Here is a 14,048-nt window from a genome sequence, read left to right as displayed (position 1 = left end):
AGACCGCTCGGCTAATCCCTCGCGGCCCAATTAAGGGGTTTCGAAGAAAGTGATCCTTTAATTGTGTTGCGCAGTGTACTTTTTGGCCGAGGGACTGATGACCTCGCTGCTTAGTTCGTCAACCGCCGTTCCCCCACGGAGAGCTTACGGGATGCTGGTGATACTCGCGTATGCTCGATGAACCTAGCAACAATTACGCAAGGTAGCACTGCAAGGTGCGTGGCTCAACAACTCTCCAGAACGCTTCTAAAGCAACTTAGAGACCATACCTCGACATGTTACTGCAATTTTGTGGTTCGTGGAGGTGTGACTCGCAGTTTACATCGCATTCACCGCCTTCCTACGAGTTTCGGCCAGTAGTGTGTCCGCTGCGTCGGCGCGGTGTGGGGCCGGTGAGGACACGTGAAAGGACGCGGCGAGGCCCGTGGAGGCCCCAAGGCCGGCGCCAGAAAGTGGCTCGCCACGAGCACCGCTGCAGCAGAGGTCATCGGCGGCCAGTCCCGTACTGGCCGCGGGCTGCCGGAGGATCGCCGCGTTGCGCAATACGGACGCCGAGCCGGGAAAGTCGTCGTCGTCTTCGGCGGCGGCGCTGGGACCCAGCCGAGGAAGATGCTGCCGCGCGCCGCCACGCCTACGCTAGCCGGCCCGGGCTGCTGCTGTTGCGTCACTGCTGAGCTAACGCGCCGCTATGTTAATGACTCGGGCGATTATTTGACTCCCAGATGCACCGCGGTCGCTGCCTCGCTGTGGGTGATGCGTGTTTACTGAAGCCACCAAACACGCCGGTCTCTTGCCAGCGATGAACTTTCGTTGCTTACAGAGCCTTCGCCTGGAACGATAATGCTGCTGTAAAAAGAGCGATGCGCGAAGCATACAACCACTACCACCGTCATACCTTAGCAAAAGATCTTGCTGAAAACCCAAGGAAATTCTGGTCTTACGTAAAATCGGTAAGCGGGTCGAAGGCTTCCATCCAGTCACTCATTGATCAGTCTGGCCTGGCAACGGAAGACAGCAAAACGAATGCTGGAATTTTAAATTTAACATTTCAGAAATCTTTCACGCAGGAGGATCGTACAAACATACCGCCGTTTGAGTCTCGTACAGATTCCCGTATGGAGGACATAGTGATAGACATCCCTGGGGTACTGAAGCAGCTGAATGGGTTGAAAATAAATAAATCACCCGGTCCTGATGGGATTCCACTTCGGTTTGACAGAGAGTACTCTACTGCATTGGCCCCTTACTTAGCTTCCAATTATCGCGCATCTCTTACCCAACGTAAAGTCCCGAGCGACTGGGGAAAAAAAGCACAGCTGACACCTGTATATAAGAAGGGTAGAAGGACGGATCCTCAAAATTACAGACCAATATCCTTAATATCGGTGTGTTGCAGGATTCTCGAACATATTGTCAGTTCAAATATAATAAATTTGCTTGAGACAGGGAACTTGCTGCCCATGCATCAGCACTGCTTTAGAAAGCATCGCTCCTGCGAAACCCAACTCGCCCTTTTTTCACATGATGGCTCACGAACCATGGATGAAGGATATCAGACGGATGCCATATTCCTTGACTTCCGCAGACTCCTAACTAAGGTACGAGCATATGGGATTGGTACCCAAATATGTGAGTGGCTAGAAGACTTCTTAAGTAATAGAACCCAGCACGTTGTCCTCGATGGTGAGTGTTCGTCGGAGGTGAGGGTATCATCTGGACTGCCCCACGGAAGTGTGGTAGGTCCGCTGTTGTTTTCTATCTACATAAATGATCTTTTGGATAGGGTGGATAGCAATGTGCGGCTGTTTGCTGATGATGCTGTGGTGTACGGGAAGGTGTCGTCGTTGAGTGACGGGAAGGTGTCGTCGTTGAGTGACTGTAGGAGGATACAAGGATACAAGATGAGTTGGACAGGATTTGTGATTGTTGTAAAGAATGGCAGCTAACTCTAAATATAGATAAATGTAAATTAATGCAGATGAATAGGAAAAAGAAAAGTAATGTTTGAATACTCCATTAGTAGTGCAGTGCTTGACACAGTCACGTCGATTAAATATTTGGGCGTAACATTGCAGAGCGGTATGAAGAGGGACAAGCATGTAATGTCAGTTGTGGAGAAGGCGGATAGTCGTCTTCGGTTCAATTTTGGGAAGATGTGGTTCATCTGTAAAGGAGACCGCTTATAAAATACTAATACGACTTATTCTTGAGTATTACTCGAGCGTTTGGGATCCCTATCAGGTAGGATTGCGGGAGGACATAGAAGCAATTCAGAAGCGGGCTGCTAGATTTGTTACTGATAGGTTTGATCATCACGCGAGTGTTACGGAAATGCTTCAGGAACTCGGGTGAGAGTCTCTAGAGGAAAGGAGGCGTTCTTTTCGTGAATCGCTACTGAGGAAATTTTAGAGAACCAGCATTTGAGGCTGACTGCAGTACAATTTTACTGCCGCCAACTTACATTTCGCGGAATGACCACAAAGATAAGATAAGAGAGATTAGGGCTCGTACAGAGGCATATAGGCAGTCATTTTTCCCTCGTTCTGTTTGGGAGTGGAACAGGGAGAGAAGATGCTAGTTGTGGTACGAGGTACCCTCCGCCACGCACCTATGGTGGATTGCGGAGTATGTATGTAGATGTAGAAATGATGTAGAAAGAATCTGGCTTTGATTTGCAGAACAGCAAGGCAACAAATCTCTCAAATGTCGGAGTTACAGCCAGATGAAAACTTTCGTCGCACAACCAAGAAGAATACCTGGACTACATAATTTGCATTCCTGAAGTATTACACACTCATGCTCATAAATTAAGGATAATGCTGATGCATGGTGAAACAACGCTCTGGTGGGCGCTTTGAGGGCTTAAATCACCTCGGGGTATGACCATGCTGTGCATTTGGCCTGCGGTCGTCGCTTGGTGGCACTGGCAGCAGTCTTCATACGGAGAGGTATGTTGGTGCATGACAGAGTACGGTGCAGCGAGTAAGTGTGCAGACGTTTTCAGACGTGCTAATGGTGACTGTGTGTTGAAAAAGGCTCAAAGAACACATATTGATGACGTTATGAGGGGTAGAATACTAGGGCGACTGGAGGCTGGTCAAACACAGCAGGTCGTAGTATGGGCCCTCTGTGTGCCACCAAGTGTGATCTCAAGATTATGGCAACGATCCCAGCAGACATGAAACGTGTCCAGGCGCTACGGTACGGGACGTCCACAGTGTACAACACCACAAGAAGACCGATATCTCACCATCAGTGCCCGCAGACGGCCACTGAGTACTGCAGGTAGTCTTGCTCGGAACCTTACCGCAGCCACTGGAACAGTTGTCTCCAGATACACAGTCTACGGACTGAGCAGACATGGTTTATCCGCCCAGAGACCTGCAAAGTGCATTCCACTGATCCCTGGTCACAGGAGAGCCCGTAAAGCATGGTCATTGGAACAGTGGTCCCAGGTAATGTTCACGGTCGAGTCCAGGAATAGTCTGAACAGTGATTCTCACCGGGTTTTCATCTGGCGTGAACCAGGAACCAGATACAAACCTCTTAATGTCCTTGAAAGGGATCTCTATGGAGGTCGTGCTTTGATGGTGTGGAGTGGGATTATGATTGGTGCACGTACACCCCTGCATGTCTATGACAGAGGAACTGTAACAGGTCAGGTGTATCGGGACGTCATTTTGCACCAGTATGTCCACCTTTCCAGGGGTGCAGTGGGTCCCACCTACCTCCTGATGGATGGTAACGCACGGCCTCACCGACCTGCCATAGTGGAGGAGTACCTTGAAACAGAAGGTATCAGGCAAATGAAGTGGCCTTCCTGTTCTCCAGACCTAAACCCCATCGAGCGCGTCTGTGATGCTCTCGGTCGACGTATCGCTGCACGCCTTCAAACCCCTAAGACACTTCAGGAGCTCCGACAGGCATTGGTGCAAGAATGGGAGGCTATACCCCAGCAGCTGCTCGACCACCTGATCCAGAGTATGCCAACTCGTTGTGCGGCCTGTGTACGTGTGCATAGTGATCATATCCCATATTGATGTCGGGCTACATGCTCAGGAAACAGTGGCGTTTTCTAGCACATGTGTTTCGGGACGGTTTTCTCAACTTATCACCAATACCGTGGACTTACAGATCTGTGTCGTGTGTGTTCCCTATGTGCCTATGCTATTGGCGCCAGTTTTGTGTAGTGCCACGTTGTGTGGCACCACTTTCTGCAGTTATCCTTAATTTATGAGCATGAGTGTAGATTATGCCAGCAAAAGGATTTTTTGACTGTGAAAGTATCTTACAAGTTACAGCGTGTTGAATGGAACCGTGCGCCGACCGACATATAGGCAGCTGTAGTTGGTCGATGGATTAGTTTACGAGAAAATTCGACCAGCGTAAGACTTTTTGTCCAATGAAGATATTCTTAAAAGATGCAAAATGGCAACAAGAGCTTCAATGCATGCATTTGGAAACCTGTACCGGAACATCTTCATCTGGGACAAAAAATTGAAATAGCAGCATGTATAGCTGTAGGTATATTCAACGAAGAGTATTAATCTACTCTGGAGAATGTTTTTAAGAATCGTCATAGGGACGGACAGCAAAGACTTCGCGGAGTTGTGTGACAGGAAATGCGTGGCCGCCACGAAACAGGGGATGTCTAAGTTTGATAAAAAGAGCGCGTATCGAATAAATACAGCACCATATTCAGAACCATGTCTGAGGAAGATGAAGGATGCCTCTATGGCCATGGGATCGCAGAGTAGCCGTAAGTTTTCAAACAACGTTTTCTTTGTCAGTTTAAACTTTGACAATATTTTCTCGAAACAACTTTTTTAAGCAAGTGAATCGCTGTAGAGTCTCGAGAGGTTAACTGGTTTGACCTTTTTCTTAATGAAAGGTAATTAAATTTAGGGGGTCACAGTGAGATCTTGCTGTATTCTAATTTTCTTTTTAACATTAGTACATAGTTTTTCGAATAGCTGTCATTTTTGTAGGTATTTTGCAAAACCTCTTCGTCATGACCCTCCATATTCATTCCAATTTAAGAATTTTCTATTTTTATGAGTTTCAGAAACAGCCACGAGCCTGTAAAACGATTAGCGTAAAACAGTACGCGCCGCAAGAGACATACTTTGAATGGGGCTGCAGCCGCCATTTTTATGAGATTTTTAAAAATGTTCACACACGGATGTATATATAATAAAACGGTAAAACTTCCATTTTAATGAAAACAGTTCTTGTATGGAAAAAATCTTTGCCAGTTTTTCGTGCCAGGACCTACCTTTAAGCAGTGACCAGGACGAGGATCACATCCGGGCTATAGAGCATACATTGCAACGCAAGCACAACTACTAACGAAAGACGCTAAATGTAGGCAACATTACGCAAACTGTTGACAATTCAGGGTCCTTTGTTAATAAAAGCAACATGTCGTAACACAAGACGAGCCACAGAATAATACGTAAAACCAAATCTTACTAGTAAGAGATGAGCGCATGCAGTGCTCGTTACTTCTAAAAAAATAATACGTACGCTATCCTTATAGGCAGCCACTGTGCACAAGGGCAACCGCGACGTAGTAAATGAACCAGTTGGGTATACAACACGTTACATTTATTTTTAATGGGTTCGCTTAGCGAGGAAAAGCTTTAGAAGAAGTTAAAGGATTTTGAAATCTAGGTCAAGAACTGAGACTAACAGTTATTTATTTGGCCTGATGATCACAGTGAATTAACAGAATGTTATGTTCTCCAGAACTTGGATAAAATTTACAAAATGTAGCTAAGTCAGCCGGCCGCGGTGGCCGAGCGGTTCTAGGCGCTTCAGTCCGGAACCACGCGGCTGCTACGGTCGCAGGTTCGAATCCTGCCTCGGGCATGGATGTCTGTGTTGTCCATAGGTTAGTTAGGTTTAAGTAGTTCTCAGTTATAAGGTACTGATGACCTCAGATGTTAAGTCCCATAGTGCTTAGAGCCATTTGAACCTTTTTTTTTTTTTTGTAGCTAAGTCAGTGGGGAGGTACTAAAAAGTGTGGAAAACTGTATGGAGTAACTACAACAAGATCTGCGTATCTGAGTGGTTCATGCTGGAACAGTAATTTATAATCAGTCAATTTATAATCAAATTAAGCACAAGAAGTTGCATGGCAAAGTAAGCAAGTAACGAGATGCATAGAATAAGGGTCACACTCCTGCAATTGCGACGGTTACATTCCCCTAAACAGCTAGCATGCATCGATCAGCATCAGAAGGCAAGCAAACATGATTCTCTCTCTCTCTCTCTCTCTCTCTCTCTCTCTCTCTCTCTCTCTCTCTCTCTCTCTCTCTCTCGTGTGTGTGTGTGTGTGTGTGTGTGTGTGTGTGTGTGTGTGTGTGTGTGCGCGCGCGCGTGTGACGGCACAGAGCAGAATGAGGACGACTCTATGCTGTTACCAATGTGACAGGCGAGAATGGTTGCTAAAGAACAGGGAAAACACGTGTAACTTCACTCCTTTTTGTATGCAAGACGCACATTTTTAAAGATGAATCAGTGTCTTCCTGATTGGTCAACCGTATCCACCTGAAACACTGTCCAGAGTGATTTGGCTGATCGGTAGTGAACACAACTGGCGCCTAGCTCTCTTTGAAGTAAGCAAAAATGCAAAAATATCGAGATCAGTTAATCATTGGAGGGGGAGGGGGGGAGGGAAGCTGGGGGCAGCGACTGCAGCATTCACTGACCACCGGTGGTGCCCGTGCCTGCCCAACATTCAACAACCGCAAAATGGGTCGCATCCCGACTTCCGCGAAAGTGCCCATGAACCCAGAGAAGGCCCTCTTGACCTAATGAAATGCCTTCTACGGAGAAAAAAGAGCCGTAGAGACGTTTCTGGCATCACACCGCCCCCATGTTGTGAGCACAAGGTTGCCTGTGTTATCATCACTACAGCAACTGAGTGATAACGACAGAAAACAGATTAATATCACGTAGCGATATGTGACTATAACGTCACACTATTTTTCAACACCATTACTAATGAAAAGATAAGATGGGGAAAAAAATAAAGAAGGGTGATCAAAAGGAAGACATAGAAATAAAAATGCTCTTATTGCACTTTTTGTCTGATTGGCTCCTGCTGGTGGCTTCCTTCGTTGAATTTGACCTTGCCCTTGCTAATGAACGCAAAATATGCAAATACATGCTTCGAGGTCACTTTCCTGATTTAATGTAGTTTTCGCGCATGTCAAGTAGCACAGATATTTTCAGTAATCGCTTACCTAAATTGGGAAGAGGGAAAGGGACCATGTCCTTAAAGGTTAGCCGGCCAGAGTGGCCGAGCCGCTCTGGGCGCTACAGTCTGGAACCGCGCGACCGCTACGGTCGCAGGTTCGAATCCTGCCTCGGGCATGGATGTGTGTGATGTCCTTAGGTTAGTTAGGTTTAAGTAGTTCTAAGTTCTAGGGGACTTATGACCTCAGCAGTTGAGTCCCATAGTGTTCAGAGCCATTTGAACCATTTTTTGAACCTTAAAGGTTACATAGTGAACCGAGAAAAATCAGAAGCGTTTGCTGGGGAAGGAACTGACTATATAAACACACCAGATCAGTGAAGAAGACGACAACGATGACGACCAAACTACTGGTTGTGATGGCACTGTAGCTCTAGCCTCTAAAAGAAAGAAATGCTAATTACTGTGATGATAAAACGTGAACTTACATAGTGTGCCGATAAGAAGAGACATTTTTTTGTGAGATACTTGACGTGAATATGTGTATCTTATGTTGATAAATCGCATATTTACTATTAATAAAACACATTTGGAAAAAAAACATGAATTTGTGGCAAGTGGCGGACGACGCGTTTTAGGGGTATAAAACAAATACAATAACCAATTTTTTCAAAAAGGTTAATGATAACAATACAGTGCGTCCGGATTATGACCTAAAAATTAAACTTTAATCACTAAATTCAGCAAAATGTCCCAAGTAGATTACTTTAAGCATCTCGGGGAAATTTGAACCAGCGCGGATAAAACTTGAAATTAAAAAAGAAAGAGTTGCAAAAGTACAAAAAGCAGGCAATCTCACCTGGCACAAATACGGCAAAAAACATGCATCCCAAAACGAAAAAAAAATTTGACAACAAAGTTTTTAAAACAAAAGCTTGAATGCATGTGGAACCATAATAATTGGTGGCAGATCAGAAATGAGTCACTCAAAAGGAAAGAAAATTCTGATAAAAATGTTAGTATGAAAATGCTGAAATGTAATGTGGATGAAAAAGAAATTGTAGGAGCTCTGTCAAGTTACAGAAAAAAACTCAGATACCATCAGAAAATTGTGATTCAATTCTTTGGCGTTTATGAAGAAACAGTCAAGAAAGAACGAAATTTAGAGCCCAAATTCACAAAGACAAAATTGCTGAGCATCATCCATTCAACAAAAATCATTGTGGACAGAACAACGCTAAAATAAACACAGTGGCGGATGATGAGATAGTAGGAGGGTGGGGGAAGGGGAAGAGGTGCTAAATAAATTCTGTAGCGCTTCTTACGTAGGCAAAAAGAGTAAGAGAAAGAAAGACACCTCAAAAAGTTTCCTGTTAAGTGTAATGACACTTTGTCAAGTCTAGAACACATAACACAAAACAGGAAAGGATAACTAGAGATATGTGATTTCTGTTCCGGTATAGGAACATTTGTCTGAAGTCCAGTAGTGACATGCGGTATGCTGTAGCGTTAATAACATTAATACGGAATATTGATTACCCCCCAGTTAGCAGTACAGCACATTCAGCGATGAGCAGCGGTCTTAATGGTAATATCTGTATTCCGTAGCAACAGAATACAAATCTGCTTGAAAAGCTGCTCTCGGCATGGCTAGGGGCTAGTGGGATAGTATGCGATCACAAACTTATATCCCGAAAGTATCACAAACCTGTTATTTGGCATCCAACATGTACAGAATTATTTCACCTATTCAAATTGTCTTGGCTATTAAATCGTGTTCGAATGAATTTTCTAGGTAAAAACAACGTTTCGTCCCCATCTCAGGAGGAAATATTCGGCGGCTGGAGCGGGATGGAGATTTCCGGTGGGAACGAAACGGATGTTCATCTTAAAAAATTAAAACTAAAACTTTCGACTGCCACTAAATTACCGAGAAAATGCTAATAATTCTAACAGTTCCAGGTCTGACTGGGTAGTTTGCAGAAGAACATATTCGTCCACACAGACGAGCCTTGCGTGTTTGTGTTTTGCTAGGAATGAAATGGTTACCTATGCTCTAAAATAATGAGACTGTAGAATGAAATGGTTACCTATGCTCTAAAATAATGAGCTATGTTAGAATTTAGCGTGCCATTTCTGCAGGCTAGCGCAGTCACCATAGGAAAATACGGTGGTTTGTGCGTCCACTGAAAGATATATCGTCTCTATTCACAGACACTGTCAGGTCCGAAGGTTTCCTTTCGAGTAAAGACAGCGGTTTCTCTCTCCTATCCCAGTCAGAATACGACGCGCGGTTTAAAATTAACGCCGCTCACATATGTAAAACGAGTGGCGATACTGATTGGTTCGGATATCCGTTGTAGTCCCAACTCGTTTATTCTGAAAGTAATCCATTACTGTCTGCCTTGGCAAGCCTGCGTATTAAAATGAGTGTGACAGCAAGAAACCTGCCAGTTCTTGAATTTGATTTATTGTTGACTGGACTCTTTAGTCTAAGAGGACGTACTGTAGCCGAACTTCACCGTGAATTTAGCTACAAAATTGTAAGTTTACAATAATTTAGTTGAATAAAATTCTGGCGAGAGGAGCTATAATGCAAGTTCACTACCACTTTGATAAGAAAATAATGGCAAGGAGAGTTATTAAGTAAGATGCGTAAGAGAATAAAGAGCAGTCTTACAGGTACCGGCAACATACTTATATAAGGTTTCATAGTTCTGGTGCTACCTCACTGAAAAGCAGGAGCGTCAAGTGCATTGATTGATACCATATTTTCGATCTTAACCGCAACAGAAACAGTTGTTAGCCTTCTCTTCCGGGATAGGGTGACAGTAAATGGGTAGCAAGTGAAACATAGGAAATTATAATCAAGTTTATTATACGGAATCTATTGTCTCACACCATTATAGGATACACACAAAGAACAACATGGATTCAGTCAACGAAACACACTAATTTAAAGATTTGCACCTTAAAATTCATAAGCTATTTAGGCAACAGACCATGCAACTAATAAAGACAAGAACGCGGTCGAGGTCATTAAGCGAAAAAAAAATGGTTCAAATGGCTCTGAGTACTATGCGACTTAACTTCTGAGGTCATCAGTCGCCTAGAACTTAGAATTAATTAAACCTGACTGACCTAAGGACATCACACACATCCATTCCCAAGGCAGGATTCGAACCTGCGGCCGCAGCGGTCGCTTGGCTCCAGACTGTAGCGCCTAGAACCGCACGGCCACTACGGCCGGCTATTAAGGAAAAGCTGAGGTTCAAGAATCTGAGGATAATCTCAGTTATGTACTAAGACTGTCGGGGAAATCACTCACTACGGTAATACACTGAGCCGAAAAAAGTCAAGAGTTAGCTATAGATACATATATAGATGATTGTAACAACGCTTACGTGTGGTATAAAAGGGCAGTGTATTGGTGGCTCTGTCATTTGTACTGAGGTGATGTATGTGAAAAGGTTTCCGACGTGATTATGGTCGCACGACTGGAATTAACAGATTATGAACGTGGAACGGTAGTTAGAGGTGGAACCATGGGACATTCCATTTCGGAAATCGTTATGAATACACTATTCCGAGATCCACAATGTCAAGAGTGGGGCGAGAAAATCAAATTTCAGGAATAACCTTTCACCCCGGACAACGCAGTAGCCGACGGCCTTCACTTAACGACTGAGAATTACGGTGTTTGCGTAGAGTTGTCAGCGCTAACAACACAAGAAAGATTGCGTTAAACGACAGCAGATATCAGTGTGGAACGTACAATGCGGAGAAATATGGCGTTAATGGGCTATGGCAAAAGGCGATCGACGCGAGTGCCTTTCCTAACACCACGACATAGCCTCCAGCGCCTCTCTCGCGGTCTTGATCACATCCGTTGGAGCCTAGACGACTGGAAAATCGCAGCCTCGTCAGATGAGGCCAACGGCCGTGCCGCAGTGGTAACACCGGTTCCCGTCTGATCACCAAAGTTAAGTGCTGTCGGTCTGGGCTAGCACTTGGATGGGTGATCATCCGGTCAGCCGAGCGCTGTTGGCAAGCGGGGTGCGCTCAGCTTTTCTGAGGCAAACTGAAGAGCTATTTGACTGAGAAGTAGCGGCTCTGGTCTCGGAAACTGACATACGGCCGGGAGAGCGGTGTGCTGACCACATGCCCCTCCATATCCGCATCCAGTGACGCCTGTAGGCTTAGGATGGCACGGCGGCCGCTCGGTACCTTTGGGCCTTCATGGCACGTTCGGGAGGAGTTCGTGAAATGAGTCCCGATTTCGATTCGTAAGCACTGATGGTAGGGTTTAAGTGTGGCGCAGAGGCAACGAGGCAATGTGTAAGTTGGTGGTGGCTCCATAGTATCGTGGCCTGTTCTCACATGGAATGGTCTGGGCCCTCTGGTCCAACTGAACCGATCATTGACTGGAAACGGTTATGTTTGGCTACTTGGCGACCTTCTGGAGCCATTCCTGGACTTCATGTTCCCAAAGAACTATTTCGTGTCACTGGACCAAAGTTGGTCGCGTTTGGTTTGAAGAACGTACTGGACAATTCAAGCGAATAATTTAGTCACCCAGATCGCCCGACATGACTCCCATCGAACGATAATGGGACATTATCGAGATGTCAGTATGTGCAAAACATCCTACAATGGGAACGGTTTCGCAATTATGGACGGCTATAGTTGCATAATGGCTTAGCATTTCTCCAGGAGACTTCCTACGTTTTGTTAAGTCAATGTCACATTGAGCTGCCGCTCTATGCTTGGAAAAAAGGAGGTCCGACACGGTATTATGCGGTATCCTACGACTTTTGCCTCCTCACTGTGTGTGAACAGTGAAAATGAGAAGGCTACTACAACTACACACACACACACACACACACACACACACACACACACACACACACACAGTATCTTCACTGGTTCAACGTCAGAAGAGGTAAATTCGAATATAAACTACTATAGAGCATGGCATCATAACTGGAGTATCATAAGATACACCGTCCAAGTAGATTTTAAGACAAAGAAAGACCTGAAAATTGATAAATTAACCTCGCAATTTATACAGTAGTTGCAGGCAAAATATAGCCTATAATATACAGAAGGAAACAGGAGATACCACAAAATCACTCATTTCTTATACAGTGCATGTAAATGGTATTCTCAACACATGCTTCATCGAACGAAGAAAACAAAGACTTAATACGATTACAGAGGTTTTAGACTTCTGCGAAATTTTCTCAGCACGAAATAAGATGATTATTTTTGTTAAAATTCACTGTTGCGATACACACAGTACTGTTATGTGATGTAATTGCACTACTGTCGGCCAATGAATTTTAAAATTAGCGTCACAGATCGACTGTGCAAAAAATAACTTGAACTACACCTGTGTACTGGGCGCGGTAGGGAAGGGTGATAAGCAGTGGAGGGGGCTCCGTTGTGAGCGAGTTCTGCATGGTAGGAGGGGTGCAGTCCGACTTCTGAAGGCTAGGCACAAATGCATAACTTGTAAGCTACAGGCAGCGACTCTGATAACGATCATTGCATTAACAGGTTTTGAGAGTACGACCAATAATTCGACAAAAATGGACTTTCAGAGTCATAGATCTCAATTGAATACTGAAAAAGAAAGCAAAACAAATTCGACCATGTGGTGCCAGAAGGAAATCTCATATAATAGAAAAGAAGCAAAAAATGTAGCATAACAAACAAAGTCGCTTACTCTCATATTGGGATAATGACAGTGTAAAATAAAGAACGTGTATTGTGTGGATACTCTGTCTCTCTACTGACAATATGTTCTCCTGCACGGGAGACCTTCTGTGAAGTCTGGAGGGTACGCGTTGAGGTACTGGCGGAAGTAAAGATGTGGCGAGGGGTCGTGAGTCGTGCTTGCTTAGCTCAGTTGGTAGAGCAGTTGCCCACGAGAGGCTACGGTCGTGATATCGAGTCTCAGTCGCACACCGTTTTAATGTGCTAGAAAGTTTCATATCAGTGCACACTGCAGAGTGAAGAAATCATTGTGAAATTTTTTGCTATATTTCCCTCTCCTTCATTACTTTAAATGATACTTTTGCTTCTTCATTTGCTTCATGTGCTACAAACCTAATCGCGCTTCATATAATCACTTGTGCCTGACTATGAACTCTTCCACTGCAGCTATGATGCGTGCAGAAACACATTATTTAAACAGTTGCCACTATTCTAATTACTCACCATCAAATGGATATCAGGTTACAGGCCTTCAACAAGCACCCAACATTGACTGAACAGTCAGCTGCAGGATTAAGTTCACAGAGACGTTAGCCGAATATGTCAGACACAACTTCCCCCTGCGGTTCCGGGGCTAGAATAGGCCCGAGGTATTCCTGCTTGTCCTAAGATGTCCTAAGAGGCGACTAAAAGGAGTCTCACACGTTTCGGCCTGTGTGTGATGGTCCCATGTCGGTTTTGACCTCAGTCTTTCTAAATTTTCCCAAAGAGCGAGCCAGTTGGGGAAGAGCGCCTTACGTAGTGCATTGTGTCCGTCGTGCATTGAGATCTTTACCCCACTTTCTCGTCGTCGCATTGCAGTCCCGCTTATTCTCCATCTTTTGAGCAAGGACACCTTTCTGGTGCGTTTTCCACCATGCACTTTGCAGTGTCGGCTTTCTGCGCCGACGATGACATGGAATTCTTAGCACGTCATATTCAGCGTGGAAGCCAGTCCGTTGTGGTGGGGCCGCCATGCACCCTGTAGGTTGTGGCTCCTGACCACACAGGGATCGCTCTGCTGATGCCTGCGCCATTAGCTCCCCACGTATGCCAGGGAGTAGATGCCCGTCACCCTGGGGCATCGGGA

At 45.0% G+C, this 14,048-nt stretch overlaps 1 protein-coding gene and 1 pseudogene across 2 annotated transcripts in view; both read left to right on the top strand.

Moving 5' to 3' along the window:
- The window catches only part of LOC126091901 (ATP-binding cassette sub-family G member 1-like), an 816,748-nt gene that overhangs the window by 221,134 nt on the left and 581,566 nt on the right, over positions 1-14,048 (top strand). The window lies entirely within an intron of this gene.
- Positions 11,134-11,251, top strand: LOC126093699 (5S ribosomal RNA; annotated as a pseudogene).

This window comes from Schistocerca cancellata, chromosome 7 (assembly GCF_023864275.1).
Source record: "Schistocerca cancellata isolate TAMUIC-IGC-003103 chromosome 7, iqSchCanc2.1, whole genome shotgun sequence".
Lineage (NCBI taxonomy): Eukaryota > Metazoa > Arthropoda > Insecta > Orthoptera > Acrididae > Schistocerca > Schistocerca cancellata.
The sequence above is the reverse complement of the archived record's forward strand: the minus strand, read 5'-3'. Positions and strand labels throughout refer to the sequence as shown.